The 22,783-nt window shown below is 36.5% G+C and overlaps 1 long non-coding RNA gene across 2 annotated transcripts; it reads left to right on the forward strand.

Annotated features, from left to right (window-relative positions):
* The first annotated feature begins 11 nt into the window (after positions 1-11).
* LOC137466170 (uncharacterized) lies at positions 12-22,544 on the forward strand. 2 transcript variants are annotated; one of them, XR_010995037.1, is made up of 3 exons: positions 12-88; positions 15,211-15,305; positions 22,421-22,544. It is a non-coding gene; the product is annotated as an uncharacterized lncRNA (long non-coding RNA). The 2 variants fall into 2 exon arrangements; XR_010995036.1 differs by lacking the exon at positions 22,421-22,544 and adding an exon at positions 15,832-16,056.
* Positions 22,545-22,783: the final 239 nt, after the last annotated feature.

Below are 22,783 nucleotides of genomic sequence, written 5' to 3' on the forward strand. Positions count from 1 at the left end.
ATTACCTTCAGGTAGAGTGGAACAACTAGTGCAGATTTCAGTCTGCCTAAAATAATTTTCTCTGCTGGATGAAGCAGATTATTACAAGGTAATTTAAAATATATATAGAAAGTGGGGAAAAGTTGTTTACAGCAAATGCATTTGTTGACCCTCTGATAATTGCCTACAGTGTTTTGAAGATGTAATCACAAATATGCCATATGAATTTATGCATGAATTTCATCTAAGAATATCTCAGACTATCTCTGTCCTAATAACTAGAAATACATTTTCTAAAGCAAATTGTTATCTGGGAATAAATTCCATGTTAGCTTCATCCTTCCTCCCACAGTCACTTGCATATCTCCAGTCGCTCGCTCTTTCTGCTTTTCCCCTTTTTTTTTTTTTTTTTCCCGAGCAAACACATTTAACAGCTGTGGAAACAAACAGGGCATACTTGGCAAAAGTAGGGACCAGATGCCAAACTCTGCAATGCTTGTTCTCGCAGCATCAGGCGGGGCTGCTACTAACTCCTTGGTGTCACCTCTGCTGGCTCCTTTTCCAGTTTCACTGCTGGCAGGCAGCAGAAGGTGCATCTGGAGATGTTGTCCAGGTCCTGCAGCTGTGGGGCCGTCTTGGCTCCTGTGTCTGTATTTCTCTTTTATATTTAAATGGTATTTTTGCGTGAAATAACATTAATTGCTCGAACATAACTAGTATTTCTCTCAGCATTCATGGAGATAGGGGAGAAAATAACTTTGTTTTCTGTAGGAGTAGATGTTTTTCTATGATTAATTACTGTCTTGAATTTGGGAGGAGATTGGGCTCCTTTAAATGGGGTGCAAAAATATCAGTTTTTAAAATTATCAATATAATCCTGGCTGGCACTGCTGATGTGCTCTGAGAACCTGTGTCTGGATGTGATATGGGGTCACATCAGTGTGTGGGGAAGGAGAAGGTGAGTGGGCTATGAGTTCTGCTGTGGCCTTGTTCACTGTTGGTTTTGCTTTAAATTGCAAGTCACCCTGGAGAGGTCTGGAGAGCAACTAATTTCAAATGCTATTAATAGCCTGTAAAATAAATCTGGCACCCCAGACAGAGAGAGGGAACAAAAGAGGAAGCTGAAGGGAGGATACATTATCCTCCTCAACCAGTGATAGGACATGAGGAAATGAAGTGAACTTGCTTCAGGGGAAGTTCAGATGGGACATCAGGAAAAAGTTCTTCACTGAGAGTGTAGTCAGTCATTGCAACAGGCTCCCTGGGAAAGTGGTCATGGTAACAAGCCTGCCTGAGCTCAAGAAGTGTCTGGACAACTCATTTAGTCAAATTATTTCGTTCTAGTTAGTCCTGTGAGGAGTAGGGAAGTTGGGCTTTGTGATTCCTGTGTGTCCCTTCCAACTTCAGATACTCCATGATTCCATGCCAGCTAGAGTGTGTTGGGGAGCATATCCTTGGCAAAGACTGGACTCCAAACTCAGATAATGCTGCTGTATGCTTCTTCATTTATACTCATATAAATGGAAGTTTAGACCTTTATGGCTTCAGTATCATGCTATAATTTGCTACTGTTCTGTGAGTAATGCTGGGTCTCATTTGGGTGCTAATAATCCTTCTCTACCCGGTGTTTGTTCTGACTGGAAGTCTCTTCTTGCTCCAGAAGTTACTTTTTGTTTTTCTACAGCTTCAGTGTTCATGGGGCATTGCTCTCTTGTTCACAAATTAGCTTTTTCTAGTTAATCCATGCTGCCCTGTGGCTGTTTATCTCCCTGCTCACACCATCAGCACCAGTCCAGGCTTCACCAAGGCTTTAGGCTCCCAAACTGTCATATCATCTACTGATACATGAATAGATATAAATTTTGTGCCTCTCTTGATTTGTGATGGTGGTGGTAGGTTCTGTCTACCACCAGGTGAAGCCCAAACTCTTGCTTTCACTTCTGGTTTAGGAAAAATTTGTAACAATTCAGGGGAAGAATGTGAACATACAGGTGGTGTTCTTCAGGTGGGTGAGGAGACAAGTATATGTGCTAGGCTTTGAGGGGTCAGTGAAGGAATCCAGCAAAAAAAAAAGAATGTAGTGCTGCTTTTGAGGAGACTGAATGGGCAGTGGGAAGATTGACATCTGTTGACGAAGGGGATTCTATGGCAGAAGGAATTTAGGGACCCCTGTCCTTGACTTGCCCTTCTCACAGCAGCTAATAACCAGAAATTGCTGTGATTACTGGTCCACACCTGTCAGAAAGATTTATCTAAGTCACAAGGCTTTGCATATTTGTTTTCACTGTCGATTTTCATTGTTGCAACGTTTCTTCAATGTTCTTACATTTCTTTTTGCAGTGAGAATGTGATTATTTTTTCCATATGCAATTGTTTGAATTGTCAATTTTACTAAAATGCAGCACCCTTTAAAATCAGACATGGAAAAATACTATTGCTTCATAGTTAACTTTGATGTATATTAATGTTCTATCTTTTCCCAATAAAGCAGCCAAAGTTAACATTGTTCTTTTCAGCAGATATTTCTAGTCATTTCAATGACTTATTTTGCCTAGCATCTTTTCTTATAGCCAGATATTATAATATGAATTTACTTAGGCAGCACGATTTTGTAATGCATTGTTGAAGGCTTTAGACCATTCTGCACATTTTTCCTGTAAAAGAGAAAACACCTAGTTCTCATATAGTGTTTATGACATGCATCAGCAAGCTACTACAAAGAATTGAGATGCTGTACAACCTAATGTATCCATTTGCTGTCATTTTAGTAGTTTTAAGGTGTTGATTTACAGTGCATTTGAAACCAAGTTAGATCTATAAACTTTTTCCTAGGCTGGGGTAATGAATAGAGGGACCAAGTCACCTGGGAGATACAAAATTATTCAGGAGTGGGTGATTAAAGAGCAAACTAACAAAATACCACCTTACTATTTCTCTAAACTCCAAAGCTGTGAACAATAATCAAAACTGTATTTGAAATATATTCATTTATAACTTTTTCTTGAGATAATTTCCATTTAAAAATCTTATCCTTACTTCATAACAGACAAGAAGATTGCTTATAATTAAATAAGCCCTCTACCTAAAATCTGAGGATATAGCTGGTACAGATCTCACGTGATCCTGTCATTCATTCCCTGCTCCTAGCCCATGATCACCTACACATGGATAACTAAGGATAATAGGAACTGGTGCATGCAGCATCTGTTTTCCTAATGGCCTTGCCTCATTCAACCAAATAAGTTTTCATTTTACTCATGCATCACATATGATAAAATTTTCATGAGATGAGGCAAAAAAGTTTAAAATCTATCTTTGCCTGCTGCTTGTGTGCCAACTAAAGAGACATACTTGCTAATAGGCCATATTCTGGCATGCTTTTTTTGGTGATTTTTTTTTTTTTTAATCAGCTTTATTTATATTTAGGCATAGGGACTGATCAGGTATAGGTAGTATCTGTCCTGGAAATTTTACAATAGAAACAGACATAGCACACATAACGTATTGCAGTACACTTCATGTAGTGGAGGAATTTGTAGAGAGGAAAAACAAGTAAGGAAATGGGAAATTTACATAATTTAAAATCTGGAGGCACACAGATTTTAATTTGTCTCTTAAATGTCTTTTCATTCTTTAAGAGTTCAAGGTTTGCATTCATCTTTTTATAGTTGGAATTGTTACAATGAACTTCAGGGTTTTTACATCAGAATTTTTAATCGTGATTCAAAAAGTTACACAGTGAATGAATGATAAACACATATTTACACATGAGGAAGAGCATCTACAAGCATTTTAGGAATTTTGTTTCAAATGTGAAATATAGTGATACTGCAGTTCAGTGGTGTCCCTGGTGCACAAATGGATAACTTGTATAACAACTTATTAATTCCTGTGTAGCTACTGAATTCTGCATGGCAACAAATGTTTCTAAGGTAGAGGGGGAAAATAAGAAGCTGTTGTAAACTTCTCAATATCTGTCCTTGTCATGACAGAAAACCTCTACACCATGGAAAACAGCCATGTACCAATTTGCAAAAAGGAATTGAAAATATCAAATGATTAAGAATTGAATGCTGAGGAATGTAAGCAGGAAGAGCAGATGTATTGGATGTGAAGCCAGTCATATTTGAGAACTGAAAACAATTAAGAAAATACCCCAGAAATTGTCCAAAACCAATAGAGCAAAACTCTGACAGTGTATATGGATATGAACAGCAAGAAACAAAACTGTGTAGTATAAACTTATTAAGCTTTTTCTTAGGTTATTGCAATAAAGTTTCAGGTTTTGAAATCAGGATTCATACCTGGATAGAATGGACACCATTTGGACAAAATCTTTAATTTTATATGAATGTTGTGTGTTTGGTATCTTCTTTACAGAAAAATGTCAACAGATTAAGATAGAAAATGATTCCTTAAATCACTGTGATTATTTTCTGTAAGTGGAGCATCATCTGGAGAAAGCATGCTGTGTAGTGGCTATACAGTCTGTCCTGTGTAATTTTTAGATAAATTGCTGCAGCACTCTGTATCCTGGTCACAGACCTGCTATGGTCTATCACAGCAGCTATGCCTTACCCAAGTTAACAAACTGAGACCAGCACATCACACTCCAGTGACAGTTCTTCCAGCTACTCATCCTCTTGTACTACATCTTGGCCCACTGAGTAAGAATATGTCAAGTTCTGCTTCCTCTGTAATCTGTCAACTGGCCTTTCTTCCACGGGATTGCCATGGAGCAAAATATCATGGAATTGACTATGTATATGCATACAAATATTACTTTCAAATTTCAGACCAGATTTTTTTTTATGCCATTGTGAAGGTTATCTGTGTAAAGGAGAGTGGGAGAAATATTTTTTTCACTTACATCACTTATCATTTTGGCAATAACCTGCATTTTTTTTTTACAGAAACTCTACTTGTGATCTTCCAGTATTATCTAAAGGTAAAAAATAAAATTATTGCATTAATGACTTCCTACATTTTTTGTGTCTTGGTTGGATTGTATTCTGCCTGAAAATGTGAGATTTCCAACTGGGGTTTGATTTTTGTGTGGCAAAGGCATTCTTAATATTTCATTTGGATGTTGAGTCTTTATACCAGGACAAAGCCAAATATATTCTGCGGTATTTTGCTTATGAAGAGGCACTAATTAGGTCTTTTTTCTTCACTGTTTTAGTGGAAACAGCAGATCTGTGAGGTCTATCCTACTGTTTCAAAATCAGTTGAAGTCAGCCAAGAAGTTCAAAATTCAGAGTGAGGAATCAGATGATTACCAGACTTTTGTATCACCCAGAGGTGATAAAAACAACCAAAAAAAAAAAAAAAAAAAAAAAAAAAAAAATTTAAAGCCAAAAAAACCCCACCCAACAATAAACCATCTTCATTAAATATATCTTGTTTCCTTAGGAAATCAAGCTAAAAATAAATTCATTCAATTATTTAAGTTACTTTTCATCTTTAGAGACTTTTAAAATGTCATTTTTCTCAGCATGAAGTGTATCATGCTCCACAGTTATTTCTGTTCTATGAGGAGAGGACAATGAACCATTGAAGAGATTGGTGTGACTTTTGGTTGCTGTTACTGGGGATCTGCTGGTGGTAAATATTGGCATTGGGGGAGGGATGACTAAATAATGCAGTCAATTCAAAGCTCTATTATCCACAATACAGCTTCATGATCACAGTAGTAGTAAACAGCTGTCTGTAAAGCATCTTGCTTATCATTTAGTTGTTGCATCCTGGGTTTGGGTTCAAGTTATGGGTTTTTTCTTTGTTAGTTTTCCAGTTCACTGTACCCTCGTGCATCTCCCGGTTTTTCCCCTACTCCTGCGGTTTCCGTGCCCGTCTCCCCGTTCTCGTGGTCCCACTCACCCCAAAGCCTCATCTCCACCCCTGCCGTGTTCCCATTGGTCGCTGTAGTACACGTCATCACCATGATGTCTGTATATATTGGGTGGGAGGACTCCCCGTCCGCCCTGTCCCTTCCCTATATCATCCCACTCCTCGGCATGCTTGAGGCCATTTGCGTCCATGCAAAGCTGGGAGCGGCTGCAGCTTTTCCCCCGCAGCTCTCGCAGCCAATAAAGCATCCAGCCGCTACGCGGACGGATTTGGACGAATTCCCTGCCTCTTTGTTCCTTCCCTCGCGCTGATGGCGAAGCGTGGCCAACAGCCCACCCTGGAGCACGACAGCAAAAGTGCCCAGGAACTGCGGCGAGCCCCAGCCCCGACGAAAAGCTGAGACGCCCAAGCCGGGCATTCGAGAGCTGACCGGGGCCAGGAAAAGTAACATATAGCCACAAGTGGCGCCCAACGTCAGGGCCATGGCCAGCGCAAGGCTGCAGAGCAGGCAGAGAGTCACCACAGAGCTGCGCGTTTAGTGCCACATTTTCTCTTGAGGGTTTGATCTGATACAGGTAATGTTCTTAAATTCAATTTCTTTTGCATCATCCTCCAGTGAAAGCCCACAGGTGGGACTGATGTGGTAGAAAATGACAAGGGAAATTTTAGTCATTGCGATAGTGCCCAGTCTCAGAACATTAAACTAATACATCTTGAATATATTCCATGAGATAATTTTTCATTTTCTGTTCTCCTCATTTCTGTTTTGTGTTCACCATGGCAAAGGCAACTGGATCAAAAAATACAGATTCTACTATGCATGACCCTTGAGTAATGTGGTCCATAATTCCATGCTTGTCTTCTGCCTTAAATTCATTAAAATTATTTGTATTAATTACTAACTATAATTTCAGGTGACTGCAACCACTGCAAAAAAAGAAGCTCTGACACAGTGAACTGGCATTTCAATAACTTTGGGGCAGTATAAAGAGATACTGGAAGTACTTGGTGGAAATGCAGAGATTTCTCCATAAAGTAAGGGAGTTACAGAGATTTTTAGGACAGTATCCTCTTATGCTCAAGAACACTGAGTGAAGATGTCCATTAGAGGCCAAGATGTAGGATTTGTTGACTTTTCTATTAGTTTTAAAAGCAGTTAGTGCTGATGTTTCAAATTAATATCTAAAGGAAGGTCTATGTGGTAATCAGTAATGAACCAATGATTATTGTAGTGAGATAAGCACAGCAGTTGAAACATGGTGGAAATTGTGGTTGATTTGAAACAAATAGGGGGAAAAAAAGCAACTCTGTCTTACATAAAGACTCTAGAGGAGTAGACATGTTATTATACATGTAAATTACTGACTAAAATTCTGTCACAGGGTTGATGGGGAAAAGAGAAAATTTAGGCATTTGAAATTTACTGTCATATTAAACATTTCTACATTTCTATACAGAAAATTCTCTGGCCTACTGGTTTCTATTATTTTTCAGAGGGTACAAGTGTATATATTTTTGGGCACACCATGTCACAGTTGTATTTTTCCAAAGATAATTTACACTGAAAAAAACCAATGGAAAATATGTAACTGACTAAAAATTAACTGTTCTGGAGCATGCAAAATCAGACACTGATACAGACATTTACAGAAATGGGTCTTGTTTTAGTTTCATACTTCTAAGCCACCTGCTAAGGACTGCAAGTGCATTGAAAACTTTTTCAATTACGAATTTGGGCTGTGATCCTTATTGTTATTATAATCATACATAGAAAATGCTGCTAGAACTAGTGAGTTGTTTTCAGTTTTGTTTTGTTGGGGTTTTTTAATGAGGTGTTTGATGGTTTGCAAAATCATTAGATTTGATTTTTTTTTTACTGCATTACTTCTACAGCCTCTTGAAGTGAGTGACTGTACACAGCTTTTTCATATGCAGTAAAAAAGGCAAATGAAAATAAGAGACATAAGATGTAAGCTGAACTTAAGGTAGCAAGTTTGTTTAAAAGCAAAACAAAACCCAACTACTTTCATATCTTTTCAATTTACCGAGGGTTTTTGCTCTTTTTCTGTTTCAACAGACATAGAAGCACCAAAAGTTTGGAGATACAGTTCATATTTTTGAAAGGAATGTACTGGTTTCAGATCTTGCATCTTTCAATGTCTTTTGCCTTTCAAAATGTTTCTGTCTGAGTTTGCTTTTCAGACTTTCAAGCTGCAAAACCCAGCAAACTGAAGGTGGCATTGCTGGAGCTGAGGACGTGGATAATGGTCCCAGAGTATTTTACATTTCCTTTTGGAGGCATAACTCAGTAACCAGAGATTACCCTTCCTCCTTGGGGTGAGAATCCCCAAAACACTGTGAGTGGTTTGAATCTGTAGCACTTTTACTAGAAGATAGTGTGACATGGCAAAGTTTTACACAGAGAAAATTCAGAGTGAGGCAAACCTGTTTAAAACCATTGCATTTTTGTCTGTGCCTGCCCTCTGTGTCCCTGTAGGACTGAGATTTTTTTACTCTCAGACCAGCAGTAATTTTCAACATCTCAGAGCTAAGGGATCCCTCTCCAGGCCTTTCAGATAAAGTTTTTTCCTTCCCTCAGCTCTGATGTCTCTCCCATGGGTGTAGTCCCATCTCCTCTCTGTAGATCGCTACTCTCCCTCTCTGCCACCATCTTTCCCTGCTTTGAAAGCTCTCTCAGGCTCTCCAGAGGTTTTTCCCACTTCTGCATGATCAGCTGGCTCCAGGTAATGGGAGAAAATCCTGCTTCCTCCAAGGGCTTTCACCTAACAATTTACCTCCATGCTTTCAGTCTCTCATTTTTATCCAAACAACAAAGTAACATAATGCTGGAAACAAACAAAAACTCTGGCTTGCTTGTTGTGGGAACAAAGAGTGAAGGCAAAGGATTGCTGCCTCCTATGTTACATTCAACATTCAGGCACTAGCCAGCTCTCAAGTAAAAGGTTTTCCTTTAAATTTTGAGCTGCAAAATAAAGAAAATAAGGGAGCCTTGTACAACTGTAAAAAATGAAAATACTGATAGATGATTACTGTAAGAAATCATTTTTCCTTTTTGTCTTAATAACTTTCAAGTTAATTTTATATGTAAATAAGGAAAAAATATGCCAAGTTCTGGACAACTGACTCAATGTTCAAAATCACCTGTTTCCTCTCGCAAAATTTATAAAAAATGTTTTTATTTGCATGAGGATAAAACACAGTCAAGGTACTAGCAACTGATTGATGCAAATTGTTGCCATGTCAAAAGACGAAAAATCACAACTTTGTATTTTGTTTGCAGTTTTTTAGATTATGCAAATGAATTCAAATTATTTACTTTTGAAGGTACAGGCATTGCAGTGTCTTAGGAATTGTAGACAGGAACTGGAAATTAACTGCATAGGTTGAGAAGTTATGTCTCCTTTTCTGGCATATTAGTGGCAGTCTAAATTAGTTTAGAAGTAAGATTGGAACCGTACCACTATGAAAAGCTTGCATATGATGGGTTATTCTTGGTTTTTCTTTTTTGTTTGTATATGTGTACTAATTATTTTTTGAAGGTAATATCAGAGAAATTGAAAATATTTATAAAAGAAAGGTCAAGTTTGTCTAGGTTCCATTTTCAAAAGCAACTTAGAAGAAATGTTCATGCAAGTTTATGCATTTTAATGGTAGATATTGAGAAAGACATTAAAATTTTTCCATCTTGGTTGTTTGTCTCTTATTTATCTCTGTTCTCTCTGTTCCTTGTTACAGCTCCTTATTACAGTTGACTATTTTTGGAATGGATTGAGGAAGTCCTTTTATTTTTATGGATTAGTTCATATCTCCCTTTTGTCTACTTTACATAATGATAAAAAAGTGGTTTGGAAATTCAGAGACATCAGTAAATCAAAGTAAGCAAATAATGCTGTATAAGAAATGGGAAAAAGGAATTTTAAATAGTTGTTTTTACAGACAGAAAAAGAGGGTAAAACGTTGTGACATGATTTTCTTCTGCAGTGATAAAGAACTGTATGATGATGAATGGTTTCTTTTCAAGATTCTGGTCTGGAGCTCTGAGCCTTGCATGTTTAGTAAAACTGGAGTTAAATAGATGCCAAGGAATCAGGAAACATGACTACATCTAGATCACAAACATTTCTAGGTCAAAACGTGGACTGTATCTTCAGAAATGAAATGTCATATATTAAGAGTTCTTTGCAATCCCTTAAAAGGCTGTAGGCCTTCAAAGGATTTTTATCCTTGGATACTTTCCACTTCCTTTTCATTTGCTATATGCTGTTCTTCTGAACACCTCAAAGTACCTTATCAATAATGAATTAAGCCTTACAGAAAGTTCTATTTTGTATAGACAGTATTGCAGCCCATTTGCTAGGAAGCAAAGTGAAACAGAGAGAGAGAACGCTGGAGCTACTTCTTAAAGAGATAGAAAGAGAACAGAAAAAATAGGAATTTGACCGTTTGCCATGACCACATGGCAACGACTGGTTTTCTTTAACTATCTTTCAGCAATCAAATAAGTAGCATTGCCTCCCCTCCCTCCCCAAAAAAACCACTTAATAACATTTGCTATGTGCACATTCACAACCCAACCCATGTTTTGATCTGTAAATGTATGTGGAAAATAATATTTGAACATTCTTTTATATTCTTAAACTCTCTGCTTGTCTGTCTTATTCATGTTGATCATTAGCTACTAAAACCTGTGTGTCTGTGTATCAGGTATATGCTTAGGAGAGAACAAATATTTTATTTATTCCTTTTATGTTCCTAATCTTGCTCTTCTGAAGAGAGAGCTGAAAATGCAGCATATGATTTGAGTTGACCTATTGTTTAAAAGATTAAATCCCACAACTTTTCCTTCTAATTTTTTATGAACTGGAACATATCTTATATTTGAATGTTAAAGAATTTTTAAATAACTGGACTATCTGTGTCCATTTTTTTTCTCAGTATTGTGGGGCATCATTAACTGCTATTTAATTATGAACATATTTGAAATGTTTATGGATGGTTCTGTGATTTCATTATGGATACAATAACTATTCATAGATGACAAATTTCTGTTCCTATTTTTGATGAAATAACCCTCCTTAGTGCTGTGGGTTTTTTGTTTGTTTTCTTTTTTTTTTTTTTTTATTTCTGTTGGAGGGACTTATCTAAAACTGTTGAAATTTTTTTCTTTAAATTATTGCGAGAGTCCTTGAAAAAGGACTCTTGAAAACAAATCAGTATAGTGAATTCTGCCCATTCAATGAGTAGTACATTAGGCCTTAGATTTTTCTGAAACACGAGATTCTGATAATTCAGGCCCCATCTTTGTAATTCTGTTCTGAGACTTTGGTATTGCAAAGGGAGTGGGAGGCAGCACTTTTAGAGTATTTTATTTGCATTTCAATCAAAACCAATGTTCTTTCTCTGTGCCATTAGCTACTTCTTCTGATGTAAAAGTGGGAACAAGATAACATTTGTCTTCATTGCAGTGAACAGTCAAAGAAAAAAAGCATGAGGGTAGATGCAAACACTGATCCACTCCATGGATCACTTAACATTCAGTGCTCCGAAGCCCTGCTTTTGTTCCTTTATTTACACACTTATAACATGTGCTTTTCCTCAGAATCCCACTTGGAATTTAGCTTTGTGTTTGCCACTGTAGACACTCAGCAAAGAGCCAAATCCTTGTGTGAGCTGCGTGTGCCATTACGATAGGAACCAACACACCCTTTACCATACCTTACCGTGGCACATTTGTGAGAGGTAATTAAATAACTAAACTCCTCTCCAGTTAGTGTAGAAGCACTGTAGGGTCTGATCTGGCAGTGAATGAGTTTATGCCATTAAGTTTCAATAGTGGAGGCTTAGGCCCTAGGAATTCATGAAGATATTATGGGGTGTATTTTTTTTAATCCCTCTGTTTGTAGACTTATTCCCAACCAGGATGTGCAAACCACCAAGAAATAGATTACAATGGTATTAAAAAAAAAAAAAAAAACCTTTAAAACTATAAGATCCTGTTCTCATACTGAGTATTTTAGTACTATTAAAAGTTACTATTTTGAACTGAGGAAATAGGCTGATTTCTATTAGAAAAATCTTGGTCTTCCTTTTCTATCTTCCATTTCTATCCTAACAGGTCAAAAGATATCAGTCTTTGGCTTGTCACAGGTGCAGGATTGCATATTGCCAATTCTGGGCTTCAGGCCAGTGTAAATTTTGAAGTAGAGGGAAAAGTGAATGTTTTTCAGGCAGTCTGGCCATTATGGTTTCTCTTTTGTTTGTTTCCTAATTATATTAATTCTTGCCTGTCTCAGTTATTTGCATTCCAGTTATTGGTTGAGAAAACTTTGAAAGACTTAAGGTAAAGCAGCAAATTGTATGTAATAAAATTAATTTTTTTCTTTGGCACTGATTTATAAATCAATACCAGGAACACAAAGTCCATAAATTAATATCTGTATGCACAGAACTGACAAAAATGCAGTTTTGTTGTTCAATTTCATTTAGTTCCTGCGTTTCTGACCCATGCTAATAGTCCTTACAAATTTACATTTATTTCCTCTCTGCATTACTTAAAGGAGAGGATGCTAATATTTTCTCTTCTTCTCCTACCACTTGTATTATTCAAACACAATCTGTTTCCCATTTGTTTTTAGCTACATGGTGATTTTTATTTTCTGCCAAATTTGACTGCATCAAATAATTTATATGATTAAATCAAAATTTTAAAAGAAATAATATTTCTTTTTGTGTGAGTGTGCATGTATGTGCATTTTTGGGGTTGTTTTACTTTTATATGTTCTTCTCAGTTCTACAGAGTTTGTGAAACATAGCAAGGTGAAGTTCTATTAAATTTCTGTCTAGAATTATTTTAATGAAAATATCTGGTTCTCAACCCTAATATTTTCCAGTTGGAAAAAAAAGTCACTGGTGCCACACATGTTTGCAGAGTGTTCAGGAGGGGAGGGAGTGGGGCTTGTGCCAGCTAGGAGAACACTACATATCAGAAAGTTGGAATTCCACATCAGCCTAGTCCAATTTGCTCTTGTTTTAGGGGAATCTGGTATTGACCTGACAATTGGCATTGTTTGAAATGCTCATCTATATTGTGCATTGAATACATTATCCTGTGAAAAAGTTATTGTTCCCTCTGAATATTATTTCTCTAGAGTCTATTTGTGTTTGGATAACCACAATCTGCAACAGATTTTCTGTCTCTTTTGTGTAAGAGATGAATGAGTTATTGGATCAAGTGCAATGTAATAAAGGCTGTTGTCTTTACACTTTGGGTCAAGCCCATAGCAAACTGTCTGGAACTAAATTTTCACAAATGTGCCTTGACAAATTTTGCCATGTTTTTGTCATTAGATCACTGTTGTCAGTCCCTTAAGTTGCCTTTTAGTTTTCCCCCTCTAAGATAGAAAGTAATGATCCCAGGAGGCAAGCTCTATTTGTAATACTTGTATGCATATTTAAATTATTTTTATGACTCTGCTTCTAAAACATGTGTTAGAATTGTTTTGCTGTATTCTTTTCCTTTGAACAAAGCATAGCATTTTATGATCACATATACTTTTATCATCAGTTTTAAATTGGTGCAGGAGCAAGATATTTATTCCCTTTCCATAGAGGGTGAAGCAATGTTAGACAGAAATGTACCTATATTCATGCAGTTTTTAACTGTTTCTGACCTAGAACAAAACACATGCTAAGCAAGTTCTGATTTTTGAAATTGTCATGTCTTGAAATCCAAAACAAAGTGTTCTGCTTCTCATAAGTCAAAATACTCCTAATTATCTCATAACTTCAACTTTATGGAAGAAAAAAAAAAGTTTTAGGGAAGCTATTATGTGAAATGATTAAAAAGAATTTGTAATTATCATCTGTTCATTATATATTTCCTTCTCAGAACCACTGGATTGTTTGTCACATACATATTTCTGCTATGCTTTTGGTAGTATTTTAACCTGAGAAAAATATTCCTGTCTCTTTTTTAACACACATACTAATTGCTCAATAGGATTGCAACTTGCCAGGGAAGAGTGGAGTGATGGTCCTCCCCTGTAACTGCCTTTAAGTGTGAATTATGCTCATTTCACACATCACTATCAGGAAATAGCCATTTTTCTCTGACAGAGAAAAATCTTGTTGGATTGCAGTCAGCTGGGCTGGTGCAGAATGTTGGTAGACATTGCAGAATGTTCATGGACATGTTCTCTCCATTTTCCTTTCAAAACAGAAGTAATTAACATGAGTAGAAGGACAATGTGCCTGAGGCCTACGGAAAGAAACATTTGAAATATTACTGGAAATATACAGCTGCATTCATATTGTGTCCCTCTATTACTATGATTCAGCCATGTAGCCTGAATTTAACTTGCTTAATATTATCATAGTCTAAATTTAATTTAGTGTACATATTGCCAAACTACAAAAGGGATATCCATCTGATTCCCCTGTGAGATCAAAATTTAGCCAAGCCTTTGATTTGGACATCATCTGGTAACTTTGGAGAGTTCCACATTCTCCCTTGGGGTCATTTGAGGTAAAAATTCAGTCAGTGCAGAAGACGAATAGCATTTAACTTGCATTTCTAATTTATGTTTCCAATAATACCTTGAGGCTTTATTCACTTCTTAATCTTCTGGCTCCTCCTCTTAGAATATTGTATTTTATTTTAGGAACTGGGCTGGTTTCCCCCTGTACACAGTAAATACCGGGGTGTGCTCAAGGTTTGTGCTGCTTCAAGGGCAGCTGAAATATTCTAGTTCTCTGAGGTACCCATAGTGTAAGGGAAACCTCTGAGTGACATGAAAAGCACTGAAGCTTTTCTCAACTTATTTAAGGCAGGTGAAAAAGTTCATGGCAGGAAGACCATGGTGTGTTGCTGGCTCCTAATTAGCACGCTTGCAGTGAGACCACAGTACATCAACTAGACAGGGTTGGTTGGTGAGTGGCCAAAAGCTCACTGTAGCTTATTTTTCCTCATTCAACATCCAGAACTATGCATTCACTTGAGTTCCTCCTTTTTTTTTTTCCCCTTCAGTTTATTAATGAGAGACTTAAAGTCCTGCAACCCTGAGCCATAATTTCTCCTGATGTCACTGGTGGTTAGAGCCTGTCATCAGGCGTTTTAGCCTGACTACACATCAAGACTTGCTGTCTGGGAAAGAGCACTTCTCAAACAGTAGGATTAATGCTTGATTGGTCTCTTGTCCGTCTAAAAGCCTTAAAGACAGAAATAAACCAGAAGAAATCAGAGAGAAATTGTGTGGCTTATGTGTACTTTTACGTTTATAGAATTCCACATTCTATTTTTTATGTGTGTTTTCACACACACCTTCACAGGTGGGCACAAGCATGCATCAGTATTTCTGCCCACAGGAAAACCTCTCAAACCTATTGCCATTGTGCTCAGTTTTAGTGGGAGAACCTGATGACCTGAACCTCCTGACCAGTCAGGTGTTCCCAACTCTTAGGTAAGAGCTGTCATTCAGTGGATTATTTGACTTGCCGTGAATGCTTTGTCTTGCCACTTGACCTGCTTTGGCTAAAAAGGTAATCTTGCCCAGAATCCATCTCCCAGTGACTGGTCATTCCACATGGAGTCATTCCTTACTTCATGTAATAAAATACATTCTGCCTTTAATAGTGTTTTTTGCTTTTTCTGTTTCAATCGATAAGCAGTTGTTGAGAGAACACCTAATCAAGAGCCTTCAGCAGTTACTGCTTATCAAGTACAAGCCTTCTGTCTGTGTAAAGGATTCACCTCTGAGTCCTTGTATCGGGAGGAACCTCAAACTCTTTTATTCCTTACATTACCATAATTGTGTGTCTTGTAGTTGCAGTATTTTCATGCTAATGTTTTATTTTTCTCCTTTCTTTTTTGGTCATTTTGCTGAATTGATTTCAGTGCCCTTTGAAGTGTTTCCTTTTAAATAAGCTGGGAGTGGTTTTGTTGTGGGTTTTTTCCTCATTTGGCTGCTGTTTTATTTTTCACTCTAGGTGCTAATATCAGCTGACAGTTGAACCAGCTTTGGTGATAAATCCTTGCTTCTGTGCCACACTCAATGGGTTGTTAGGTGAAGCCTGGTGCTTAAATGACTGTTAAGTGATAAAAATCTAAAGGAAAAACTTTCCATCTTATAAGATTTAGACAAGTCCGTTTCTACTTACCCTCCAAAATTAACACATATATACCTTTCAAATTTAACTTTTTTTGAGTTGATTTATTTAGAGGACTTTTCTGAAAATGTATAAGATTTAGCCTCTCGTTTGAATACTTACCTAATAAAAATACATAATGATGTTGAAATAATCTGTCTTAAAAAAAAATACTATGCTGTTTAAAGACTTGGCCCAAGTACAGAAGAAATATTTTCTTTTACAATCCAACTGCTTAGAGGGATTATTTAATTCAAATTCACAGGTGCTGAAATCGTTCATAATAATTCATCACATAATAGGATTACCTTAAAAAAGAGCTAGATGGCACAGTTAGTCAATACAGTACGATATATTTTTGGAGGGTTAGGATTAAATCTGACCTTGCGACACAAGTGCATCATGTTTGCTGGTCTGAATATAAGCCCAAGTAGATGTTTGTTTATGTTGCATACAATCTGGCATAGCTTCATGTAGCTGGCAGACTGCTCAGTAAAGACCTGAGACTCAACGAGCAGTTTTGGACAGAGGAACATTGGCACAGCTGTTTAGAGAACCTGATTTAGAACATCTGAACTGTTCTTGGCTTTAGCCAGTGGAGGTAGTTTTTCATTTCCCTGACTGATAAAATTTATAAAATTCACCTAATAATTTAGTAGAAAATTAAGAACAACAGTGCCACTGGAACTCATCTTTAGCTACTGTGTCTGGTTGTTATTCCTAATTATAATCAGGATAGAAAGACTGGCTTACATAAAATTTTGTAAAAAAATCCTCTGTTACAGTATTCAAGTAGCTTAGGTATCTCTCAAAATTAGGAAATATCAAAGAATAGACCTCCAATAACAAGAACCATTTCTGAGTTTTTAGGACATAATCTATAATTACAATAATCAGTTGGTAAAATCTGTGTCAATTGGTGCTGGATATAGTGTAATTATATTTTATATCTCTGTTAGTAGCTCAAGTAGTAGCTATTCTTGAATTAAGTTGTATCTATATTAGAATAAGGTACATTATCTAGGATAAAAATATCACATAAATAAAAAGAACAATTGTGAGAAATAATAAATATGTCAACTTTTCTTCTGTTGAATTACAAAATGTTTTCATTTTTCCCTGTTGCCATACAAAGGAAAAGTTTATATTGTAGTAGATTTCACACAAAAAAAAATTCAGTGCTTTATGCTGACATTTTGCTGCATCTTCTATAGGCTAATGTGGGAACACTTTTTCAGCACATGCAGATTTCATGTCAAACTGTCTGAAAAATTTTGTTTATTTGTGCTATATAAGTTTATCACTCTTCATTTCTAAAACAAAGGTTGTATTATTGTTTCCTAGAAGAAATTCTAGTGGAGGAAATACCATAAATGAGGTAACACTCAGTCTGTTGCTCTTCCTCAAGCAAAATAATATATATTATTTTGTGCTAAGACAAGCTCTGAGTTTCTAGTTTTTACTTTTAGAGTCCCAGAACTCAGATATGCTATTTTAGTCTTTGTCTCCATTCTCTTTATCAATTTTATCTGAAAACAGCAAAGTGATGATAGATGTGATGTGTTACTAAAGGAACAGTTCTGATAATTTCTTTCCTATATATTGAGAAATTGAGCTTCCTCTGTAACTTCATTTTTCTTTGCTTCCACATGTTGGCTTTGCTAGAAGTAGAACATTAATATGTTTACCATTTCCACCATGGACATCTTTGAAAAGTCTTCGTGTGAGCTAAAACAGGAGATTTTAACAAAACTTTTGGGGCAAGATTCTTTAGGTTGTAACATATAGGTGAGAAGATAGAGCTCTCTCTCTATATTAAAAAGAAAAAAATAAAAATAATAGAAATGTATAAATACAGTGACTTATGATAGATATGTAGCATGTATGGCACATGTATTGGAAAAATTAAAGTTTGTAGCTTTACAGAAATTTGAAATTTCTAGTGATAATATCTAGAGTGTCATTAACACTTACATATTCCACCAAAACCTCAGCCACTCTTTAATTGAATATGTGGTGCAATTCACAAATCAAATGCTATTGGATATAAAAGGTGACAGAGAGTCTCTATTGTTCAGAAAACCTCAGGTATCTTTGAGTAAAAATCAAGAATGCCATACACTGTATCTGATCATACTTTTATTCTCTAACCTAATGAATTGTATTTTGTAGTGGCTTTAATTGCTATGAATATAGAACTTGCTATATATGCATGGGAATCATTCAAACTTCCTGATGACCATGAAAATCTTGACATTCTTTAATATTGTTAAAGTAAACTTTTAAAGGAGTATGTTGTCTGAACAGACCAAAAAGAAGTAATTTGAAATTAGCCATTTTTTTAAAAAGGAAACACTGTAAAACTGGGCAGAATGAATTGTTCCTTATTACAGGAATTGTTCCTTATTACAGGAATTGTTCTTTATTCTTCAATATTTCCTATAATGTTTTGGATATCTTATTAGGGTTTGATTTCACCATTTAAGAGAAGTGCAAGTGGATAAAATCACTCATTCAGAACTAGTCTTCATCAAAACCAGACTGGAAAGAGTCCCCTGTATCATTTTGTGTTAACATTATCTGTGTTGTGTGTTAACATTATCTGTAAAGAAAAGCATGTGTCTGATTTCATGTTTTACTGACCCTTTGAGAACCTTTGAGAGATGGTTAATTAAAAATATTTTTCTTTACCTCTTTACAGTACTTCCTATATGTGAATTCCTCACCTGATGGGTGCTCCTGACCACTGCTGAATTGAAAACATAAAACCACAATCCTTAGGCCAGACATCATGGAAAATGCTACATATAAGGTACAAAACTCCAAATCATAAAGCACTATTGATATTCTAAATTTTCACCAAGAGAAATCTCAAATTAAAGTTTGAAGAACAACTTGCAACATTAGGTTGTACCAGAAGGCAGTGAAATGTAACCAGGTCTGTATTATTTTCTTTACCTGAATGCCTCATGCTGTAGGCAGTGACACAGCTTTTGGCAGCCACAGAAATCCAGTGTTTTTCTGCAGCATGGAAGTTCTCCTGGGGTGTCTGAAAACGTACAAACACATGTAAAAAAGAGCATCCTCAAAATTCCATGCATTTGATCTCAGATGAAAAGTAGAGAAAGAGAAAAAAAATGCAATATCTCCCCCTTCATATTAATGTATGAAAATATATGATCATATGGACTTTATTACTTATAGCAACCATACTTCTATGTATCTTTGAACTTTAGCTGGAATGCATATTTATCTATTATTTCCCAAGTGTTTTTGCTTCGTGTGTACCACTGAAATGCCTGTGACTGTATATGCAACCAAGAAATATGGGAAACCCAACTTCAGGTTTGGTGGTTTGGGTGTTTTTTTGTGTGGTTTTTTTTTTTTTTTTCCATTTAAAATATAATTTAGAGTTTGTTTCAGCTGTCATATGCTATTATCTTGGAGATCCAGTCATAAATCCTGTTATGAAAGGTTATGGCTATGTTCTATTGCCCCTATACAGTTTATAATGCATAATAGGCACTGTAAAATATCAATGATTAAAACCAGTTCAAATGCCAGACTGTTTGCAGTAACAGTAGTTGTGCAGATTTTTAGAAAATGTTGTCCATAATTATTGCAAGTTTACTTTTGCTGATTCTGAATTTTGAACCCTTGTTATGTTTTTTTCCAAAATAACCCATAGTTATGAACTGATCAGTGGCTTGGTAGGTTGCTCATTTATTGGGAACATGAGGAAATAAGGATATGGCATTGATCAGAGACTGCATGTCTGTGTGGCAGAGAGCATGCATTGCACTAGAAAAGGCTAATAGAAAGACTATGGTATTCGCCCATCCCATTAAGCCTGAGGGAGTGTCAAGGTTTACCATATGGCTCTCCATGTGCACCACTTTTGTCAAATTCACTCTTCATGCTCAGTTTTTTGTCCTTTTAATTTTTTTTTCTTTTCTTTTCTGTCTTGCCCTACCACCACCAGTTTTTTTCATCCTTCCTCCTGTTCAAGCAGAAATCTTCATTTTAACCAGGGATACTTTTCTCCCTTCTGTTTCTGCCTGCCCACCGTTGCTAATAACAGCTCCTTCTTTAGTCTCTATAGCAATCAGGTAGCAGAAGCACTTAGCCCTGACAAACAGGCAAATCTTGGTAGCAGCCTCCCATTTTTTTATTTTCACTGCCGCAGTTGCCACCTGCCTTCACCTCTGCAGAAATCTGTGGATGTGCTGATATTCATCCAAGGGAATGGACCAAGAAGAAGGAAATAGCAGCCTAGGGATCAGTTTCCTAAAGTAATAAACTGGATTAAAAATTAGTATAATTTACCACACTTTATGAAACTAATGAAGCATCTGAAATATACATAAATATTCTGCTTCTGTTCAGTGTAGTTAAAATATCTGGAGAAAGTGGTATAAGCAAGAAGGTTGACCTTTTTTCATATTAAACATAGAATAGTGGAAGAGTGAATAAAGTATTGCCCTATGTATTTTGAGTGAAAATACAATAAATATTCTAATTCATAAGGTAAAAAATTCTCAGATTGGGAGAAGACAAAAATATTTAATTTTCTATATATGAATGTCTACGTAATATTCCAAAGAAAAGGTGAATTAAGTAAAGTTTGCTTTTATTGCAAAGACAAGGTTTGAGTACTGTATGCTGTGCAGGAAAATCAAATAAGACATTCATAAGACATTCTGTCAGGAAGGCAAAAAATAAATAGCATTAGTTCTCTAGGCTGATTCTGAGCTATCAAAAATATGTCCAGTCTAACATAGATGGCATTTAGTTATAGTGCAGATGAATATTTATTAATATTCTTCAGAGACTGAAAGTATGGCTTTTGTTTTACTAGACACTTGAAGACATGATATTCAAAATGTCTCCTTTGTTTGGCATCCAAAAGTATTATGGTCATTTTGGCAAACTGTACAAACAAAGCTATCAGGCAATGTACTGTACTGACAGGCTTTGAGTTAGAAGATTAGTGTTGAATGAACAAAACTTCAAGTAATTTGCAAGGCCTTTCAGTCAAATGTAGGACAGATGTTTTATAAATAGTGTAATACATAACATAATACGTGGCTTTAAAGATTTTCAGTAAGGTCAGAGAAAAACCTATTTTGGGGTCAATTGGCAGGTGACAACAAGTAAAGTATAAATTTAATCTCAAAGCTGTTTTTCAAGACAAAAACAAGTGTGATTTTGATTTGGTAATGAATGGACAGTGTCAATGAGACAGTTGAATTAAAAAGCAGCAGCAATTGTGCATTTTCATAAGCAAGAGAGGGTGCAACTTTAATTGTTCCTTCGCAGTGTCTTTGTTGAATTTGTTGATGCCAGAATAGGAGAGATTGTCCTTTATAAATGATACCCACACTGGCATGACCCACTTGTGGGAACATGGGGAACCATCTGTATCAAGGTACCAGAATATTTTGTGTCCTCTTTTATAGGAATGGCTTATCATGTAGAGATGATCCTGTTTGCATCTGCACCTGGAGAGTCATTTGCTTTACAGAAGCTCATGTTCAACACAGTTCTTCAGGTGCAACAGAGGCAATGAGTGAAGCAGATTTCTGTCAGAATTCTAGGCGTGAGAGAATAGCAAACAGTGCAGGTGATGCTGTGCTGAGTGCACCAGCCTGGTTTAAGTGAGGTGTCTTTCTAGCAAAGAGGAGGCCTTAGAGTACACTGCCTGTTCAGTTAATAGTGCAGGGATGGCTCCCTTCCACCTGCTTTATTCCACTGTGCCTTCCAAGCACTGACTAAGGGTCAGCAAAGGGTCTGAGCACAGACTGTCTGTACTCCTCAGTTCAAAAGCATAGGGCTGTAGTCTCTGTTGAACCATTGGCTGACTGGTGCCAATATGGAAAATTAACTGGCTTTGCTAGCAAATACAGAGGAGAGGTGTTATACCAGCAATGTTAAAAGCAAAATTGACAAAACACTGGAATAAAAGCTCTTGAAAAATGCCAGCAGGGCATGAACAGGATGGAATATACACTAGGAAGGAAAAAATTATTTCTTTAAGTCAGATGATTTATGTACCAGAGTATCAGCATTCATTTAACAGGAAAGTAGCTTTCTGTGTGATAAAAATGCAAAGAATAACTTGAAAGCATGAACCAGCTGGTGAGTGAGGTACTTTGTTAGACTTCAGCAGTAAAGCCTGAAAGCTGCAACCTTTGTGTATTCTAATAACCCATTCACTTCCATGCTGCATTCTTCTGGCTACCAAACAATGACACCTAAAAATGTGCGTCACTGCTGGGCTCTAATTCAGCAGCAGCTAGAAGCAAAAAGATGGCTGATTACAGTACAGAGGGAGAATACCTGCAGGGAGTGACTTCTTGGTTGGCACAGAGGAGATGACAAAAAATTTGGCAGCTGAAAAGAATGACCACTGTTTTTTTTGTTATTTCAGGAGAAACAAAGGCCAAAATTCTCAGTAGGGTGAAGCTTGTTGTTCTGTTCCAATAAAAACACAGGGAAACACACAAGCAAGGCGGTAAAATCCCAGTATATTAAGTCTGTAAAAACATATTAATAATACCACTTTTAAGACATATATATTTATATGTAAGTTGTAGTGATTATGGCTCCATCTTGGCATTCAGAGTCAGCAGATCTGGCACAGTATCCTAAATATTTTTCTCAGGTATGCCTCATGATTAATATTCAGTAGTATTTCTTATGGAATCTACTTAACTCTTGTCACCCTTTATAACATCTGTTGTTTACAAGCTATTAGAAGATCTGTTAAGAGCTACCCTTGTGGGTCCATGAT

The sequence above is a fragment of the Anomalospiza imberbis genome, chromosome 2, assembly GCF_031753505.1.
Source record: "Anomalospiza imberbis isolate Cuckoo-Finch-1a 21T00152 chromosome 2, ASM3175350v1, whole genome shotgun sequence".
Lineage (NCBI taxonomy): Eukaryota > Metazoa > Chordata > Aves > Passeriformes > Viduidae > Anomalospiza > Anomalospiza imberbis.